Raw genomic sequence first — 21,287 nt, forward strand, 5'->3', positions numbered from 1 at the left:
GTACCCAGGTCCAATACCATGAAGGGCTTTGTAGGTGACAACTAGCACCTTGAAGCGTACCCGGAGATCAACAGGCAGCCAGTGCAGCTCGCGGAGGATAGGTGTTACGTGGGTGAACCGAGGCGCACCCACGATCGCTTGCGCGGCTGCATTCTGGACAAGCTGAAGTCGCCGAATACTCTTCAAGGGCTGCCCCATGTAGAGATTATTTATTTGCTGTTGCATGGATACCTTGGGAAAGACTTGGTTGCATAGTACAGTAAAACATAGAACTAAATCAGCCAAAGTCTTTACATGTCCTCAGTTGAACAAAGGAACAATTGCAGATACGGTATCAGTTACCCATATAAGAGACATATGAAATAGGACTCAACATTAGTGAACTCATTTGACCCGTTCTTATTGAAAGACAGACATGACATACTATGCTAACATACCTGGGAACATATTTTATTGTAGCATACTTTCAATTCAATTGAGGATGCAATTTAAAAAATGCAATTAAAGTAAATCCGAATCTCGTAAATCTGAATGGAGCTTATATAAATTATATTTCATGTGTTGCAATCAGTTTGTTCCTGGGTAAAATAGCAAAATGAATTATGCTTTTTCATAGAAACATACAAAATACAAATATATTTTGTCCATTGTAGACAAAGTCTACTAAACCGAGATCTGTTAAATCAAGGGTTTCTACAGGATACCTTACATTCTGCATCCTTATGCAAATACCTCACATAATGTTAGGCTGCACGTCCCGCAGAACACAATGGAACTTCATTTCTATTAACTTTTATTGTATGCTAGTCATCTTTTCTATGCATATAAATTGGGCAGCTATAAAGTGGAATAGACTGTTCCACTTTAAAGGTTGGTATGGGAAAAGCAGTAATCACATTTTACATTCTTTTAAAGGATGCAAGTAGACAAATAGAATACAAGAAGAAGCAATGAGGTATGCAGGGAGGGGTCAAAAGTTAGCCAAGTTAGCAGTGATGATACTGCAACTGAAACCCTGCCCTTTTTCTATATGCAATGACATCACACTGACATCTAAAGGGATTTGGTGCTGTGACTGCCATCTTGCCTTTTCTTGGTTAGATGCTACTGTCCTCACTCCCAGGTCCTGCTGAGAGCCAAATGGAACTGTTCTTTCTCCTGTGGATTTTTTTCTTTTATCTGTGTATAGTTTTGTTTTGTTTTATTTTGTATGAAAATGATTGTCTCCATTGTCAAAGGTGCAGTCCTGATTTTCTGTAAAATTCTACTATATAATTCCTCTGCCAGTTGAAACCACAACTAATGTTTGAGTGACTGAAACTATTGCCTTTTTTCAGGGAGGGTGCTTCATATTTCATAGCATTTGCATTGCATGCTATTGTAGACTGGTGGCTGAAGGTCATCAAATCATTCTTATTTTCTATATACAATTATCTTCTCCAGAACACCATGTTGATTATAACAGGACTAACATAGACTGTTCCATGCAATGCAGAAGAATGTACTAATTATGCTGGGTTTCTTCGGTGTGCATACTTGAGATGCTGAGTAGATCATTCATCACTGAAAAAAATCTGACCAATTTTGAACTACTGGAAGTGATGATTGCTCAAATCTTTCAGGCTGGCTTTCATTCCAGCTCGTTGGCATTAGTCATAACACTGCCCCACACTAAAGGATTTGATTTCCAACTTCAAATACTTCAGATACAATCTTGCATATGGCTGCTTAAAGTCACAGTAGGCTTTATGTAGCCTTATTGAGGAAAATTGTAACTTTATTCAACAACACAGTGGTTTACAAATATCTTTTTGTCATAAAATTATGTTTCATAGCCAATGGGCAATATCTTCCCCCTTTAAGCCTTGCAAGCCATTTATGGTTTGCAATCAATGTCAATTAGTTAAAATAAATAATAAATATTCCACTTTAAGCGAGTAGAGCAAACTATGTTAAAATCCTTGCTCGATTTCAATTCCTCAAAATGTATTTTTAAGCATTTTCCAGAGGACTGGCATTCATATCGTGTGAATGTTTACTTTTTGTTTTCATTCAATTTAAATGACAAAAATCTCAGTGTAATCCATTAATGCATTGAGGGTACAATCCTATACTTTATGGTCTGGGAGAAATTCTATGGAAAATGATGGACTAATTTGTGAAGAGATACACATAGAACTGAAGTACCAATAGAAATAATAGGACTAACTGAAGGATGTCCATGCATATGTGTGTACACAGGCCTGCCCCCACACATATGTGTATGCATATTTTAGTAAATTAAATGATTATTTTCTTTCGTTGCCCATGTTGCAAGAAATTTTGCTAAGATTTAATATTTTTTTCCTTTTGTCAAAGGAAAACGAGTGCTCTCACATTTGTGATAGGTATGCAATGAAGAACAAAGCCCCGAGGGTCATACAGGACTAATTTATCTGGCTTACCAATCAGATTTTTATGTAATGCACACTGCAAATTAATTATAAACTAATCTAATAGCTGCAAGTGTCTTAATATTTTTATTATACTTTTAATTCCAGTAGGTCAATGTATAAAATCAGAATAATTACATTGGAAAACACCTACTGGGAAACACCGTGTTCATTAAATATGGTGCAAATTAAATTTTATTAAGATTACATTTTCTACTTATTTTCCAAGGGTATAATCCTAAAACAAGTTATATTAGTGCAGTATTGTAAGTCCTATTGATTTTAGCTGATGGGCTTGATGAACATAGTAAAAGGCTTAGAGACTACAGAACGTCTTTCTTGTACAAGTGTCTTTGATATATTTCCCATTGTTTGGAAGATATACTTTGGGGAATATACTGCATATTCACCTAATTATTTCAACTATAGCTAATCAGTAACCTCAATATGAAGAGTTTTAATAGTAATAGCACTTAGACTTATATACCACTTCATAGTGCTTTACAGCATTCTCTAAGTGGTTTACAGAGTCAGCATATTGCCCACAACAATCTAGGCCCTCATTTTACCAACCTGAGAAGGATGGAAGGCTGAGTCAACCTTGAGCTGCCTAGGATCGAACTCCTGGCAGTGAGCAGAGTCAGCCTACAATACTGCAATGAATGCAACACTGCATTGTAACCACTGCGCCACCATAGCTCCCTTATTTTAATCTGATACAACAGTATAGCATGTAGTTGCCATCAGTTATTACTGCAACTGATTATGCATGGATCTACTTTTGAGGATGACTCACAAATTTCTATTAGTTCAAATAATAGCTGCCCCAATCTGACCAACATGGACACCAGGGTTTGTCGAAGTATTGATACTGATCAATAGAACCTCAACAACTTGAAAGCAAAGTATTTCAAAGAGTATCTCCTCATGTTTCAGACCTTATCCTTGAATGAAATTAAGCGGAGGGCTACAAGGGCAAGAATTTTCTCAGCTGGAGAGCTTTATTGGGGAATATTATCTTCTGAGAATCAAATCTGGTTCCTTTCCTTTGTTTCCACTCATTATTATAACTAGCTTCAATTTTAACTGACCACGTAATTATGGGAGAATTCTTCCAAATATATTTTTTTAATTTTCTTATCTGTTTTATGTTCTTAGACTCTGATGTCTTTACAGTCTTATTATTTTTATTGCAGCACAGTTCATATGTTTTGAGCTTCTTGAAATCAGCTAATGAACTCTGGTTAGTGGGTGGGTTAAAGGTATAATAAATAAAATATAGGATAGAATCAGTGTAGCTTTTATATGATATGTCCTATCAACAGAAGCAAAACTTTTCTATGTTGAGGTATATAATTTGTGGTCACACTTAGCCAACATTGTCTTGTCTCTGCAAGTTTGAACCTGGTTAGTGCTTGGCTTGAAAGCTATTACAAATACCAGGGCCCCTGGCTAAGTTGAGAAGTTAAACTATATTTTAAGAGAAGGCAACTTCCAGGCGTTCCCACAGTGTTGTCAAATGCAGTCAACAGGAATTGAACTTACCCTAAAGGTGTTTTTATCTATACTTTTTAGCCTAGGCCATCTAGAGAGAGAATATATATCTTCACTAGCTGGATACCTGTGCTTCACAACAAAACTATGTGATTGGGCTATGCAGGAGAAATTCATTTTACAATCTGTTGGCTCAGTGGTGGTCGGTAATTGAAACACATAAGGGAATATCACTCCCTCTGCCTTGAGTCCAGAAACAGTTCCATAGGTGGAAGGCATAGACATTTTGGCGAGGTACCAACATTTAGTACTGTAAGGAGCCCAGAGTGAAGGAGTGGAATGTCTGCCAGTTTGAACTGAGGTAATGGAATGTGAGGCAACTGGCAGTTGTAACAGAGTTCTTTTCAGGTGGGAAGGGGGAGTAGAACTCCTTAGTATCAGAAGGCGTTAATTATTGTATAAGAATTACTAATTATCTGATGGTCATTTAAAAAATTCTTTCTTAGGGAGCACCTAGAAGCCAAGAGGAACATACGTGAAAAATTTCATGGTTCTGGAGATTTCATGATAAGTGAGTGGTACTTGGCTTTTTTTATATATGCAGCTGTGTGAAAAACTCCTGCATGCTTTCAGTTTTAAGTTGTATTTACATGTTTAATCAACTTTTCACTCATAGAAACCATGCAAAATTAGTACTTTGATGAACATTTCTGCAGTCGGATTGAGATGCATAATTTTTATTAATATAACCAAAGTCTTTTAAATGTTTTGAGTGAGTTTACGTGCTAAAACAAACACAACTTGAATTTTCGAGAATGTTAGGATCGAAAGTAGCCAATCAGCAGCGAGCTTTAGCTGACCAATCAAAATGCACAGAGGCTAAATCTATGAGCCAATCCATATTGTCAAACTCTCTGACGATAAATAGGCATGAAAAGCATCGAGAAATTTAATTTAGCTCTGGCTGTGGGCAAGGATAAAGGCCTTTGCTTTCACCAGTACTGAGCAGCAGCATCACATCATTGTGCTTCATGAAGAGGATTACTCCTGAACAGAAATAGCCAAGAGAGTGAAATGCCATCACACCACAGTGACCAGAATGGTTGAAAAATACCAAATAACTGGTTCAGTTGATGACAGGCTCTGTTCTGGAAGATCAAGAAAGTTGACAAAACAGCAAGATTGGGCTCTGCAATGCATTTCGATGGCTGACAAGAAACTCACCTCATCTCAGATTAAAAGAATTTGGGGTGAAACATGTGATGTAAAAGTGTGCACAAGCACAGTGTGTCACAGACTGCTTGCCAGAGGGCTCAAAGGCTGCAGGGCTTGAAGTAAACCTTCGCTGACAGATGGTCACCACTCTTGTCGATATGCTTGGGCCAAGAATTATGCCAAGTGGACCAAGGAATAGTGGACCAAGGTCATCTTCAATGATGAGAGCAATTTCTACTTGACTGGGAATCAATGCAATAAGTATGTGAGCTGAAGAATTTAGGCCCTACTGCCTGAATCTATCTGTGAAGCATCCATTGCCCATGATGATCTGGGGCTGTATTCTGTTTCTGGTATTGGTCGGATACAAATCATGAATTCCAAGCAAGTCCTGGAAAAGACCATGTTTCTTTCAGCTCAGCAACTTGTAGGGAAGGGCTTTTACATCCAGGATGACAATGCTCCTTGTCATCGAGCCAAGTTCGTCCAGCAGTGGATGAAGAAGCATGGTGTTCGACTCCTGGATTGGCCAGCTCAGAGCCCAGATTTGAACCCAATTGGTCCAAGATTGGCTATGAAATAAGCAAGAAGCATCGGAAGACCAAGCAGGAGCTGATTGAATCCATTATTGCAGCCTGGTACCACATTGTCACCAAAGATCACGTGCAAATGCTTATACAGTCTATGCCGAAGCGATGCTGGTGATAGGCAATAAGGGCTGGCCAATTTCATATTAGTAACCATGTTTAGTTACCTAAAGGGTCCTTTCAGGCCCACAAACAATAAAAATGTTAACAAAACACTAGCATCGGCCTTAGTAATTGCAACACGTATGCCACTGGGTATGTACCAGTTAATCTGTTTTCATAGTCATTGTGAGCATGCATTGTAAGCATGCAAGAAAATTCACAACCCCCCATCCAAACAGCACCAAATTGCAAAAAGCTTATGCTTTTCACTTAAAAACCACCATTTATTTATTTAAATATAATAATATTTGCATAGCAGTTAGCATAAAATATCATAAAATCAATGGCCTATCCAAAAAATGTCATCAACCGTAGACCGTAAAGCATGCAGGGCTTTTTCACACAGCTGTAGATTTGAGTGGCTCCCTGCTTTCTCTTAAAAACACAGACTGACAGACTGAAAACAACTGTAAAAATGATGCTCAAAACACAGTCTCAAATATGTCAATGAAACCACATTTATTTCTCCTGATTTCCATCATGTTTTCTGTAGCTCCATCCAGCATTATTTGTATCTGTATGGTTCTATGCTTTGAGTAGCATTTGCAGCAAATAAGAAAAGCAAGGGAGTATAGAAATAGATATTTTATTACTGGCCTTATCCACTATGATAGCACTTTATGAGTGATAGGAATTCAATTTCCCAAAGCAACTTTCTTTTTGTGAGACCAGCTGCATTTGCTCTAAAATTTTCAACCATGACCACTAAAGGCAAGGTTGGTTCTCTGGCTTAAAGTAACATGCAAATTGATACATATATTTACTAATATTCTTCTTTTGTGCAATCCTTCAAAAACCACCATATAAAGTTCAACTTAGTTGTCACAGATTGGGAAATTATATAGAGAAGAAGAGTTAGCAAGCCTGGATTATGCAAAGAGTACATATCTATGGAGATTCTCAGTCATCCAAGTCATGGTTGTCTCAAAGGTGCTTTTTTTCTTCAACAGGAAACTTGTTTTTCTTTGAAGATGTTTCACTATTTGGATGATAAGCGAAACGCCTTCAAAGAAAAACAAGAAAGTCCAGTTGCCTCTTGAAAAAAAAGCACCTTTGGGATATGAAAGTGGATGGTTCTCTCTGTTCATATATCAGTATTTTAGATCCAAATACATAAGCTATAGATGCTAAGCCATGTGTGTCTGGATTGCAAACCCATACAAATACATGGATGAAATATATGTTAACACATGTATTTAGAATTTAGTATATGAAACAGTAAAAAGGATCTTAGAATAAATCTTGCAAAAAATAATGAATTGTTATAGTTCTCAAATTTCTGATAAGCCATTAGAAAGAAGGAGCATTTCTAAAAACCATAATCAATGCCAATGATATTTACTGTGGCAAACTACATAAAAGCAAACAGATGTATGGACATGGCAATAAATATCATGGAAATGTCCTGTTTAGTGCCTCAGCCCTCAGAAAAAACTCTGTTTATATATATATTTAGCTCTCAATGAGAGCTAAATAGCTTGAAATAGATCTATACTAGTCTCCCTTTATTTATTTATCAGCATAAATATAACAAATGTAACAAAAAAGGCAACAGTAAAAAATATTGGGTTTCTGTCTGGATGGTCTCTTGTGACGAGCCTAATGACAGAGAGTGGAAGTGTGACCTTCCTCCCATACTTGGGCATATCAGGGGTTGTGACTTTAAGTATATATATAGATAGATAGATAGATAGATAGATAGATAGATAGATAGATAGATAGATAGATAGATAGATAGATAGATATAGATATAGATATAGATATAGATATAGATATAGATATAGATATAGATATAGATATAGATATAGATATAGATATAGATATAGATATAGATATAGATATAGATATATAGATATAGATATAGATATAGATATAGATATAGATATAGATATAGATATAGATATAGATATAGATATAGATATAGATATAGATATAGATGTGTTGCATTTGTGATGATAAATAAATAAAGGGAGACTAGTATAGATCTATTTCAAGCTATTTAGCTCTCATCAGCTAGCCATACCCTTACTGGGATTGGAACCTGTGCTGTATTGCATCTTAGGCAGATGTGTTAACCATTAAGCCACAGAGTTCGACTCCTTATCAGCTAAGCCAGGGTGATAGGTATCTATTTAAAGTTACAACCCCTGGTGTGCCCAAATATGGGAGGAAGTTCAGTACTTCCATTCTCTGTCCATCGGCTCGTCACAAGAGACCATCCAGACAGAAACCCAATATTTTTACTATTGCCTTTGTTACAATTTGTGTTGTATTTGTGCTGATAAATAAATAAAGGGAGACTAGTATAGATCTATTTCAAGCTATATAGCTCTCATCAGCTAGCCATACCCTTACTGGGATTGGAACCTGTGCTGTATTGCATCTTAGGCAGATGTGTTAACCATTAAGCCACAGAGTTCGACTCCTTATCAGCTAAGCCAGGGTGATAGGTATCTATTTAAAGTTACTGAACTTCCTCCCATATTTGGGCATACCGGGGGTTGTAACTCAGTGGTTAACACATCTGCCTAAGATGCAATACAGCACAGGTTCGATTCCCAGTAAGGGTATGGCTAGCTGATGAGAGTTAAATAGCTTGAAATAGATCTATACTAGTCTCCCTTTATTTATTTATCAGCACAAATACAACAAATGTAACATATATATATATATATAAAGCAACTTTTTGAAATATAGAATTTTACAGATCAAAGGAGAGAAATATCATTGAATTATATTGATCTATGCATCTATGGAATTATTTATGGGTGTTATGAATAAAATAAAACATTTTCACAATTAAAGCTGAACTCCTCTGAAAGATTAATATTTAACAAGGGAAGTTATGTTTCAGATTACTTAATTACAGATAACAAAACATGGTATTTTCTCTCCCCCCTCTATTGAATCATGTCCAGAGACTGCCTAGAAATTCCTTGCCATTTTCTTAGCGAGGTTTTTCGGAAATGGTCTGCTGAGAGAAATTGACTGGCCCAAGGTTACCCAACTGGCTTTGTGCCCATAGCATGACTACAACTCATGGTCTTACAGTTTCTGCCTGATGATTAACCATTACACAAATTAGGTCTCCAACTTAATTTAGAGAAAAATAAAATGTTGGTATTTTCTACTGAAACATTGAGAGCAATCCATAACTTAAAGACTCTATTCACACACACACCCATTTTGAGGGAGGGCAGGATTCAGAGTCTTATCCAAATATGCTGCTAAATTTCAAGCGAGTGATTGTTGAAAATCAATATTTCCTGTCTTCTGAGGTGAGAAGGTCATGAAAGCTGAAAAGTCAGTAAAATGGACTTAATACACCTAGAAACAGATAAGCCAGGGGGAAAAATATTGGGAAGATAATTCATAATTCTTATAGTAAGATGTTACTCTGTCTCTTTTGCATTACCATCTCATCATCTAAGTCCCCCACCCCAAACTACAGACTTCTGCCATCTAGATGTGTTCCAGTCTCTGTGGGCATTAAAGAAGCCACATGCTGATTTTTGGAACTGACTTTCTTATAGGTCACAATAATTTTGTAGCCACAGAGTTTTAGTCAGCCATTTTTAGCCATTGCTTCAGGAATAAGAGTTTATAGACTCTGGGTGAATGGAATGATGAATATTTAGGACGTTCTGCTTGAAAGATCAAATGAGAAAGGTGCTGGTGATTCTGAAGCTTTTGTGTAGGCCAGGAACATCTAAGTAGCAGTATTTATTCAACTCTTCCTCCATGTTCTTGCCAATAGTACAGACTTTATTAAGAGCAAACAATGAAAATAAAAACCTCATCAAAACCAAACCAAAATTTTGTTCTCAGGATCTACATCTGTTGCATATGAGACTCACTTCTCTGGATCTTACCAAGAGAAACCTGAATTGTGTTATTATTAAGCCATTGTTTGCCCATTTGGCATGTTTAATGACACGTATCATTATCTCCTTCTACCTTTTTATTTATTTATGTTCCTTTTGTACTTTTATATAATTATAGTCAAGCAACCAATTGGGTCATTTAAGCATTTAGAGTTCCACAGTTAGGCTTTTGTATCAAGAGTTCTAATATGTTGAACAAGGAGTCCATAAACAATTGATCTTACTACTTTTACTTCTCTTTCTCCTTAATTATCCATTTATATTACCTTTGTTTTTGAAAATATTTAAATTTAAGGTTAACTGCCTTTCCCCCCCCCACCAAAGTAAAAAAACAACAACAACCCAAAATATAAAGCAAATATATAAAGTCAATAAATGGGACTATAAATGGTATGTTTTGATATGATATTTTTTAACTCTAGGTTTATTATTTTTATAAATGTCATGGATTTGGCCAAAATATCAATTCATAAAGATAGAACTCTTAGAATGTTCATATAGCCACATCTATCTTCCAGAATGCACAATAGTCTCTATCACATCAACTCACTTTTGTTGTTTTCATATTAAGTTACACATATTTCCTAACAAGCTTTTAATTACTTTTTAAATTTTTACTATGCTAAACTCTCTTGTTGGAAGTTGAAAGGTATATAAATTTAATAAACCAATCAATAAAAATGCTCAAAGTAGCATAACAAGAGGAGGAGAAGAGAAGAACTGGAAATTATATTGAACAAATGTATCCCAAAGCTATAGCCATATTCCTTAACAATGTTTTAATATCTAAGAACACCTAGGAAGGCCATGGAAATATGTCATGCCTGAGGCTATCATTGTGGTTTGCAGCAAACCAATTTCCTACTTTTGAAAATTAAAATAAGCTAAAAAAATTCAAGACAAGCTTTAAGTCCCAGGAAAGTTTCTGCAGGAATATTCTTGTCCAAAGCCCTGCCAAAGTTTTCCAGTCTAACGTTTCATAGGCTGGGATGAATAAGGGTTGTTAACCAGGAAAAATATAAGGAAAATTTGGTGTCAGTAATAAACTACACTGAAAAGAATGGGAAAATAATAACATAAGAGAGAACACAGCTGAAATATATCAACACATACTTTGCACACTTAAGATCCCAGGGCCAATCCTTGTACATTTAAACTTGAAAAAGATTCTGATAGCAGTCTGAGTGGAAAATACAAGGCTAGATGCAGGAATCTGGCCAGGCAAAACACAACTTGCTATTTTATATGTAAAGATGGGCATAAATGGAACAAAGACATAATTAATGCATGGAGGAGGAAGTTACTTGGCAAGACAAACCCACCAGATTTTTAAACATAACAATACATGAATTATAGCACAGCTCTAAATTTATAGCAGATCTTCTCATATTCTAATTAGATCGCCTTTCCTCATCACTAATAATTCAATCAGTACAGCAATATAGTGGTATTTATGTACATTGGAAAACCTTCCATCATGTAAAATGTCTAAATCTAGAGATTTTATGATTAGATCTAGATTAAAATAATCTGAAATTGTCATTAATCTAATCAGGCCACTTTTCTTAAGTGGAACCTGCAACAGAAATAGCAGCATAGGCATCTATTTCAAGCCCTAGTGACACAAATTACTATGTGACTGATGCAAATTGCATAATCTGCATCATTTGAGAGATGATGCCATGACAATTGTGATGTCATAGAGACCCTTTCCCAGCCTTTCAATGTCCATATATAGCAGCATTTGAAATGTTCCATCACGGCACAAGAATTTATGTGAAATATTAATATAATTGAGGTATACATTAAATTAAATGGACAATCTTGCCTTGTTAGCAGGAGCCACATGGAAATGGCTGTCCTGCACAGTTTTGTATGTCTCAATTGGATAGGGATATCATAGCTCAAGAATCATCGTGGCTGTCTATTAATGTTTGTATAACTCTCATATAGCAGAGAAAAGAAATACAAGGGAAAAAAAAGATTTTAACTTCAAATGTGAAATTCTTCAATACAGAGATGCAATGCTGTTTGATTACTTACCATAGTTATGTATGTTTTATTAGCATGCAGTTTGGCATTTCAAATCCCTAGCTCCACGTAACAGAGTGAGCTCCCATTACTTGTCCCAGCTTCTACTAACCTAGCAGTTCGAAAGCATGTAAAAATGCAAGTAGAAAAATAGGAACCACCTTTGGTGGGAAGGTAACAGGGTTCTGTGCACCTTCAGAGTTTAGTCATGCTGACCACATGACCATGGAGATGTCTTCGGACAATGGAGATGAGCACTGCCCCTAGAGTCAGGAACAACTAGCACATACTGTATGTGTGAGGGGAACCTTTACCTTTATTATATTTGAGTTGCAGGTACTATATTAAATTCTATTTGGTATATTATTATGATTTAGCTTGTGTAAAATGTGAAAGTTTTCTATAGGGTTAGAAAAGCCAAAGTCTCATTTTAGTTAAATTTAACTAATTTAAATTTAGTTACATGGGCACATCTATACAGTTTTCTTAAAAGCATCATGGAAATGCTTTTCCCATTGATTTCTGTCAGTGCACTTTAGACTTCCCAGCATAGAATGGCTTTGATTTTTTAAAATAATTTTTTTATTTTTAATTTAAAACAAACACAACATCCTTCTTTACATGCTGTAGAAAGTGTATCAGTTGGTTACAAAAAGACTTTCGTGCATCTCTTCCACAGTCAACAAACATAATTCATATTAATTCAAGCATTTTAACTCAAATATTTATGCATGTCACCATCATCATATCTCCATTTTCATTTGACTATAATTGTTTAAGCGTCCTTCATCATAAAATATACCAAAATTTAATACATAACTGTTGCAGCAGATTGTGGTTTGTAATCTACTTACGAAAGATCAGGACTTGAGACCACGAAGGAAGAGAAACAGGTTTATTGGGTGCATCGAGTTCAGCGTGTTCACACACCAACATCTGAACTGACCTGGCTACGCCCAGGGCAGTGATTTTATACCTTTAATCAAACTTCGTCAATCAGAGGGCGTTTAAAGAGGCGTATTCATACAAAACGTAAAAACCCCTGTTCAGAACAGGGAAGTACATCTTGGAAAAATACAAAAGCAGATATTCATACAAAAGTATCAAGAACAGGAAAGCTGATTTCGTACCAACAGTTTTCTGCAACTTCTCTGTTCTATCTCTCACCCACGTCTGGCTTCCTGTGGCTCCACTTTACAGGGTCTTGCCACACAGTTCAGCCCTATTTGTAATACCTATGAGGAAGCTAAAAGTCAACTTTGGGACTCCAGGGCACTGGAGTAAAAGCCAAAATAAAATGAATTTATAAGATCCATTCTATTAAGACCACCTAACCTGGCCAGCCACTGGTGGGTTTACCTGTGCAACCCATGCTGTATCATTACCACATACCGGCCTTTCAATTACTATTTCTAAAATTCTCCACTAACACTAAATCCTTATGTCCTATTCTAGTTAAACATCCATAATATTTAATAACAAAGTTTTCTAATCCTCCTTTCCAAATCACTGTTTAAAATTTATACCCAGTTTCCTTATATTATACCCATATCTCCTGTATATATATACGTTGTTATTCTTATCCCTCCTTTATTTGACTATATCCTGTATCATAACATTTTCCCCTTAATAATCAAAACTTTAACTGTATCTAACTTGGTTCTTTTTTAATTAACCTTTATGTATAATCCAAAGGGATTTCTAATCTTCCTTACATGGGTATTCATATCCAATTATACTCATCATAATACTATGCATTGTATATATTAGTAACATTCTCAATTATTTATTTAAACTATATCTATTGTCAATAAATTTCACTAAGTTTAACTAGTTTTAAATTATATTCTTCCCTCTATCAACCTGTATCTTTCCAATAGCAAAACATTCTCATATCTTCTGCCATTTGTGGTGCTAGTCCTCTAATTATCTCCTTGATCAACTGTATGGATTCCTCTTAGCAACTCCTTGCTTATAAGATCTCTCAAGTAGACTTGATGCCCTTCTTCTGTTTTCTTAGTCATCTTATCTTTGATTGTCAGTAGGGTTATCAATGCTGTTGCTAATGAAATTTCTCTCTTTAAATCCATAGATTCTTTGGTTTTTTCTTCTTCTGTATCTTGCCCTCTGGGATAAATTTCCCCTCCATTTAATTCCTCTTTCAGTATTCCACTCTTTCCATTTTCAGGGACAAACCAATCACTATAAATATCTTACAATCTTACGAATAGCTTACAATTTCTGTTTGCTTTTGAAATTGTGCCATTCTCTCCAGCTAACAAACACAGCTGCTCTATCTAGGAAGGTTAATAAAATTAAGCATATATTCACAAAGACGTTTTGTTTTCACTTTTCTCCAGTTAAAGATATACTTCAAAGGGACATCTGTATTCTTCCCTTCTCATCACTCTCTATAACCAAGCAGTGAGACCTTATAGTGCCAAGCCAAAACAATCAGTGAAGAAAAAAAGTGTTCCATTTCCAATAAAAAAACCTTCCAGCCTCCGAGTAGCAGTGTTATTGTTGCAAATTTCCTTATTTATTTTTGTATCTTTTTTTGTATTTCTAGTTAGAAAAAAGAGTCCAATTTTTAAATGGGTTAGCAGAACACCCACAGTAATGAAAGAGGAAAATTTTAGACCATAGGTTATAGAGAATAATAAAGAAAAAATAGAAGAAAACTCAATCCATTCATTTTAAAAAGCTTGCATAAATTCCATCCATGAAAATAGCATTTAAAAAGTAAGATAACCACTGTCCCAAACCATTCCAAATTTAATTCTGCTGCTTGATTCTTCTGTTCTCCAATTTAAATTAATTTTAAGTTTTTTTAAAACAGTAAAAGTTCCTCACCAGCTGGAAACACTTTCTTTTTTCTGTATCATTACATTTTGGAGCCACCCCGACTTCGTCAGCCTTGGCTGGATTTTTGTTGGTGGCTTGAAGAACTTCTCTTGCATCGATCATGGACTTTGCGATATCCCTGAGGTCAGCAAGATGTATTCTTCCTGTTCACAGTCTCTCCAGGATGGTTTAGGTCCAATTGTACCACCCAGCGGCAAAAGTATCAGTTGCGCTCTTGGAGCATCGAGACAGCAGGTCTGTATTGTTGCGATGTTGGCTCCTCCTGGCTTTGATTTTTCTAGGTGTCTCCAACCCAAGTTTGATCAGTACAAGGAATTCCTTCATAAGTGATTTATAATAATCTATATAACAAGATATCTTAAGGAACATAGGTAAAAATTCATTACCAAAGTTTGTTTATGTTATTTATATTATTTATATATTATTTATAAAAATAATTATTAACTCAAGGCAGAAGAATATTCCTTCCTTCTCCTATTTTCCCCACAACCCTGTGAGGTGGACTGGACTGAGAAAGAATGACAGACCCAACATCATCCAGCCAGCTTTCATGTCTAAGACAAGTCTAGAACTCAGTCTCCTGATTTCTAGCCACGCGCCTTAATCACTAGATCAAAGTGGCTGTCTGATTGAAATATTGCTGACTGACTAAGCAGCCTCATTAAGGCTCTGTGAAGTCCTTGGTGCTCTCTGAGCTTGTTTGTTTGTTTGTTTGTTTGTTCATTACCCAAATACGTAACAGCACCACTATGAGTGAGTAGAGGTGGGGTTTCTGCCAGTTTGCCCTGGATTGGGCAAACTGGTAGTGGTGGCGGTGGGAGCTCTGCCCATCTGCCTGGATGCTTCTGTGCATACGCAGAGGTGTCAATGTGTACCTGAGAGAGAGAATGCATGCACACGAGTGAACCAGTAGTAAAATAAATTGAAACCCACCACTGGTTTGCTTCTTGTTCATATACAATAACCTACAGGGTTTGGTGGGGGTTGAATTTCTCCTTGATGCTTGATTAGCATATTCTTTTCTGATTGGTAGTTTGCGTGTGTGTGTGTGTGTTTGTGTGTGTGTGTGTGTGTGTGTATTCTATTCTCTTGTGATTAAGTCTCATATGTAAAGTGAAAGAAAATTAGGTTGCAAATGTGATGTCTGACATTTTCAAAAATATAATAGTATCTAAAATTGCATAAGACTGCACAAATACAGCAGGAACTTACATGTTGTAGTGCAAAACCAAGCAGTTTCCCCTGTAATAAATGATGGTTCATCTGTAAGTAACATCTGGACATCAGCTGAATTGGAGTGATCAGGACATCTGCTGATCAAAGGAAGGATCAATTTAGTTCAAATGCCTCTATAATAGCAATAGCAATAGCAGTTAGACTTATATACCGCTTCATAGGGCTTTCAGCCCTCTCTAAGCGGTTTACAGAGTCAGCATATCGCCCCCACAGTCTGGGTCCTCATTTCACCCACCTCGGAAGGATGGAAGGCTGAGTCAACCTTGAGCCGGTGAGATTAGAACCGTTGAACTGCAGATAACAGTCAGCTGAAGTGGCTTGTAGTACTACACCCCAACCACTGAGCCACCTTAGCATTTAAAAGGATCAATGAAAAAAAAAAAAACATGTTCCATGGTTTCCAGCAGTCCAGAATCACAGGGACAGAGCCTTTCAGTCAGTTACTTTTTAATATTTGTCTGTAAAACCACAGAGGGAAAAGCATGAAAATAGGCAAGGAGGAAATAAAGCTTTTTTGTGACTAGATATACAACTGTGTTACTAAATGTCTTTGAAGATTCCCAATCATCCAAGTCCAAGTTGTTCCAATGGGGCTTTTCCAAAAGGCAATTCGATTTTTTTTTCTTTGAAAATGTTTCGCTTCTCATCCAAGAAGCTACTTAGTTCTAACTGTCAATCACAACTGAAAAAGCTTCTTGGATGAAAAATGAAACATTTTCAAAGAAAAACCCAAAAAATGTCCAGTTGCCTTTTGGAAAAGCACCTCTGGGACAGTGAGCTAGAGTAACTATGTATATACTATTTGCTGATGAAGGGAAGGCCAGACCCTTCCTTAGATTTGTATGACGCTTGGTGCCTTTCCCCTCCTCGCTTCAAAGTTTGATCGTATTCTATCTGAAGGACTGAAGAGGAGAAGAAGCCTAAATTTAGGAGTTTAGAACTAACAGGGGGATAGAAATATGAATCAGTTATATATCTTACTATGTCATTGAGGTAAAAATTAAAAAGTAGAAGAGCAGACTGCATCTCTGTTTGATCCCCTTTTGAGTTTTAATTGAATTTGTAAGAAATCTTTGCATATTGCATATGTCTCAGATTTAGAGAAGCTGAAGTAAGGACTTTCTTAGTTTCAACACAATCTGTTATTGAACTATGGCTCAGAAGATATTTGATTTTTCACTTGATCCAACATTAAGGATTGCAAGCTAAGAAAGGTTTCAACTTCTGTGTTATAATTTTGTAAAAAGCCAAAGGAACATATGGACGGTTGGTCAATAGAAAGGCCAGTCAACAATTCGGTAGACAATTCTGTAGTCCATATGGCTTGGCATCTTGTTAATCCTTGTGCTACTGAAAAAAAATTAAATGGATAAGTGGGCCATCAAGTATAGAGTGGGAGTTGATCACTATCCAGGTGAAGGAGCATTTTGAAACTCTCCATAAAAAGAAAAAAAAGTTCCCAGTAATTAACATGTAATCAATAGAAGTTATTTTGGTCTGTAACATAAATGTGAGCTCACCTGGATAATCTTCTGCCATTTAATATATAGAGATTAAACCTAGATATCATTTTTCAAGACAAAATTCAACATAATGTGATCTCTTAGATCTGGGGTGTCAAACTGGAGGCCCGCCCGCTGGAGGTGTCACATGCAGGCCATACTCACCACAGCTCCACGAAGGGAAAAAAAACATCATGAAATGTCACATGATGGCAACATGACCCCGCGAGTTTGACACCCATTCTTAGATGATCATTTATTCTCTGATCAAGTGCAACCCAGCTTGCTTTTTTTTAAAAGCACCAAGGAAAAACCATTCAAAATCTCATTAGCTAAATTCCTTCCCAATGCAAGGAAAGTGCCATCTCTTAATCTTCTACCATGATGTCAACATTGTCCCATCAAACTCTCTTGATGATAGATACTGTGTCCTTCAAAAAAAATCCTTAAATGCTACTGTTGGGAGAATCTTTCTTTTTTTAAGAAATGACTTTGGATCCTATTTTTAAATCTATTTCTTTTGTTTCATTCTATTTTGTTTTACATGTGTCTATATAGCTGAGGGAATATATTTTATAAAGTGCATATAATAAATGAATAAATATTAATCAATACACCTTTTGGTTTAAGTTTTTTTATTTTTTTATTTTCTGTAAACCATTTACAGCAGTAGTGTATTAGAGCAAATTATTTAAGTAAATTAAATTAATAAATCTCAAAATGAATAGCTATTTGGAGATGATTTCCCAAGGGCAAAAAGCTTAAATTTCAGCTTTTTGGTTATCCCTTAGAAAAATAAAACCTTTCTACGCAGGCCATATTTCAAAAATGATTCTTTGCTTTCCTTAACTGGCTGATGTTTCTGGCATCCAGTATTTTGCTTTTATCTGTTGTATTGTCACTGTTGACAGTAAAATCATCACTGAGAAAGTTGTTTCTTCCTTCCATCTTCTCCAGCACTCTTGGTCCCACTAGTGATTTCCTCCCCTGCTGATATATTATATAACACTCTATAGGCAATGGCAATTATCACCTATGCATGCACCTAATTCATTCAAACCTTTTCTCTCTCTCTTTCTCTTAAAAATGGGATACCATTTGTACCAGCTTCTAATCGTACGTACCACTTTCTGCCCTTTCAGAACCAAATTGGCAATTCTCATCTTGAATAGCTTTAAAATTGCTCATAGCAATCAATGACAACTGAGGCATCACTAAACAATTTCTTTTCTCTCCCAAGCTCCAATTTAGATCAGTCATTAAGCTTGAGTAAGCTTGAGCTGTCAGAACATTTTCCCTCTTCACATGATCCAAGCACAAAAAGTCAACTTCAAAATCAAATTTGTTTTCTTTCGTACTATACTTTGTAATGGTTTAGTTTGAACAATAAACTTAACTGAAATAGTACTGTCAATATTTGGTAACACAGGGACCAGCTCTGGCTTTTTATCTAGGCAAGGCTGCCAAACCTCAAACAAACTGCACTTTCATTGTTTTACATCAACTTTCTCAAATATATACACCACTCTATCTTGTTAGCAATATATGGGCTGATAACATTTCAGCACCGTGAACTTCCTGCTGCTGAACTCAGGGATAAAGTGAAATTAGTTAAAAAACAGAGAAACAAAAGAAAGCTACTGAAATATTAATTGGATTTTTTTTTCCAGATTGCAAACAGGTTATGCAGCTTACCACAGAACTCACTGCTGTAAGATAACATTTGACCCTCAATTGTACTGGAACAGAGCAATTCAGATTTATATTGCTTCCTTCTCATTAAAATAAGTAAGATTAAAAGGACTGACACTCAAATACTTTGATTTAGCTTATTCCATCCTTGACTCCAGAAGCATGATAGATGGCTAAGTCTACAATTAGTAAAGCTACAATATGTTTCAGGAATATCTCCAATCAATGTAGGGTTGTTGAGATAGGAGTGGGTGATGTTTGCCATCTATCCTCTGTAAGTCACCAATTCCATGTAAATATAAAGCATGGGAACATCTTCTAACTGTGGAAACAGAAAACAAAGAGCATTAATTTAATCTTTAAATTAATGTAATACAATCTTTCATTAAAGCTCCAAAGCGAAATATGTGTTAACACTATGTGAAACATCCAACAGGTTAGAATGAAAACATAGCAACCAGGCTGAATTTCACTTATAGAAGATCTTTCAAAATTAATGAAATTTAACCATTTGAAACCCATTAATTTCATCAAGAATCTGTAAATAGCAGGGCAGTGCAGCATTCTGTATTTTAAGATGCTTCAGAACATACTGAGGAGACAGCATAGCACTTGTCTGTAACTTTTGTCATCTGCTCCTCTTTCTGGGAATGCCAGAAGTAGGACCAGGGTATGACTACGTGTGCAAATGATAAAAGCAATATTGTGCCTTCCCATCAAAAACCCTGCCCCTTAATATGTACACCAGGACATCTCACACACGCATGCAACATAGAAGGGTAACTCCCATCCCAAGAGCATGATGCTGCTTTCATCATTTTGACAAATGATGCTTTTTCTACTGCAGATGCCTCTGATCACAGCTGTAGTACAATCCTGGGAGAATACATAGTTGGTTTAAAGAATTCTTGCCAGGTGTTATGTTGGCACCTCTGTATGCTCTCAAGTACTTGCCTTTGAATCGGAAGCATTCCACAGCCTTGTTTAATAGGATTAAGCCAGATTTTATCCCAAAGTGGTAGAATAATGGAAATATTCCTAATCATGAATCCTAGATAAATGAACCATCTCTGCTCAAAATGCTAACAGCATGATTCACTTGAGATAGCTTCTACACATAACTCATTTCAATTGATGAATATCAATATGGTCAAGCTAAAACATCTGGCATTATGTCCAACTACCAACCAGACACCAGAGTGACTACATTCCTTTTCGAATGACAAGATAAGTCTTTAAGGATTTTGGAGGGAGTCCAGCCTTTGTTGCTTCTTGAAGCGCAAAGACTCCAAACTCCAGCTTTCTTAGTCCCTCCCTTCAGTCCAGCTGGAGTTTCACCTCATGTAAAATATAATAATAAAGCAATTTGCAGTTGACTTCAAAGTGGCTGATATTATAAGAGTTATATAGAACAAAATGTTGCAATGTGAAATGCTACTAGCGCTTCAGACAACATCCCATTTCATTTCATAGACGTTTTCTTTCTATTTCATTAAAAGTCACAATTCCCTGTCTACTGAGCATACTCAGTCCTTATTAGGGTTTTAAGTTCTCCTTTCTTCAGAGTTTGCTGGTATGTATGTATGTATGTATGTATGTATGTATGTATGTATGTATGTATGTATTATTTATTTATTTATTTATTTATTTATTTATTTATTTATTTATTTATTTATGTATATATGTATGTGTCATGGTCCCATTAAAGCCTGGGTCTCAGGAGGAGGTGAAGCTGGGGCCAATGGAAGGGTGCTGTCCCTATGGCCCCTGAGGAACAACCTGGGATGAGGATGAGGCAGTCTTGGGATCCTTGGGTCTTGAAAGAGAAGGAAGGGAAGAAGAGGGGATGCAGGCTGACTGAGGAAGTGGGGAGGAGATGGAAAGGGCAGGTAGTGGAGCAGAGGAGCAACAGAGTTCTGGAGACAAGCAAATGCTTCCACCACATGATCCCCAAGTGTGGAAAATGGAGAGGCGGCAGAGTCAGTTCAGGGCAACCCAACTACTTGGGAGGAGAGCCTCCACTCCTCCTCATGAGAATCACCTGGAAAGTAGCATTTAAGGAGATGCTGTGGGAGGTGCTTTTTGCTGGGAACAAGTTATTTTGCAGCAACACTCTCCATGACTCCCAGAAGAACATCACTGTTGTTGACTGAGGTTTGAGCCTTTGCCTTGAAGTTGATGGATTTT

The sequence above is a fragment of the Thamnophis sirtalis genome, unplaced genomic scaffold (assembly GCF_051295495.1).
Source record: "Thamnophis sirtalis isolate CommonGarterSnake01/CBP01778 unplaced genomic scaffold, rThaSir2_p1.2 scaffold_1, whole genome shotgun sequence".
NCBI lineage: Eukaryota > Metazoa > Chordata > Lepidosauria > Squamata > Natricidae > Thamnophis > Thamnophis sirtalis.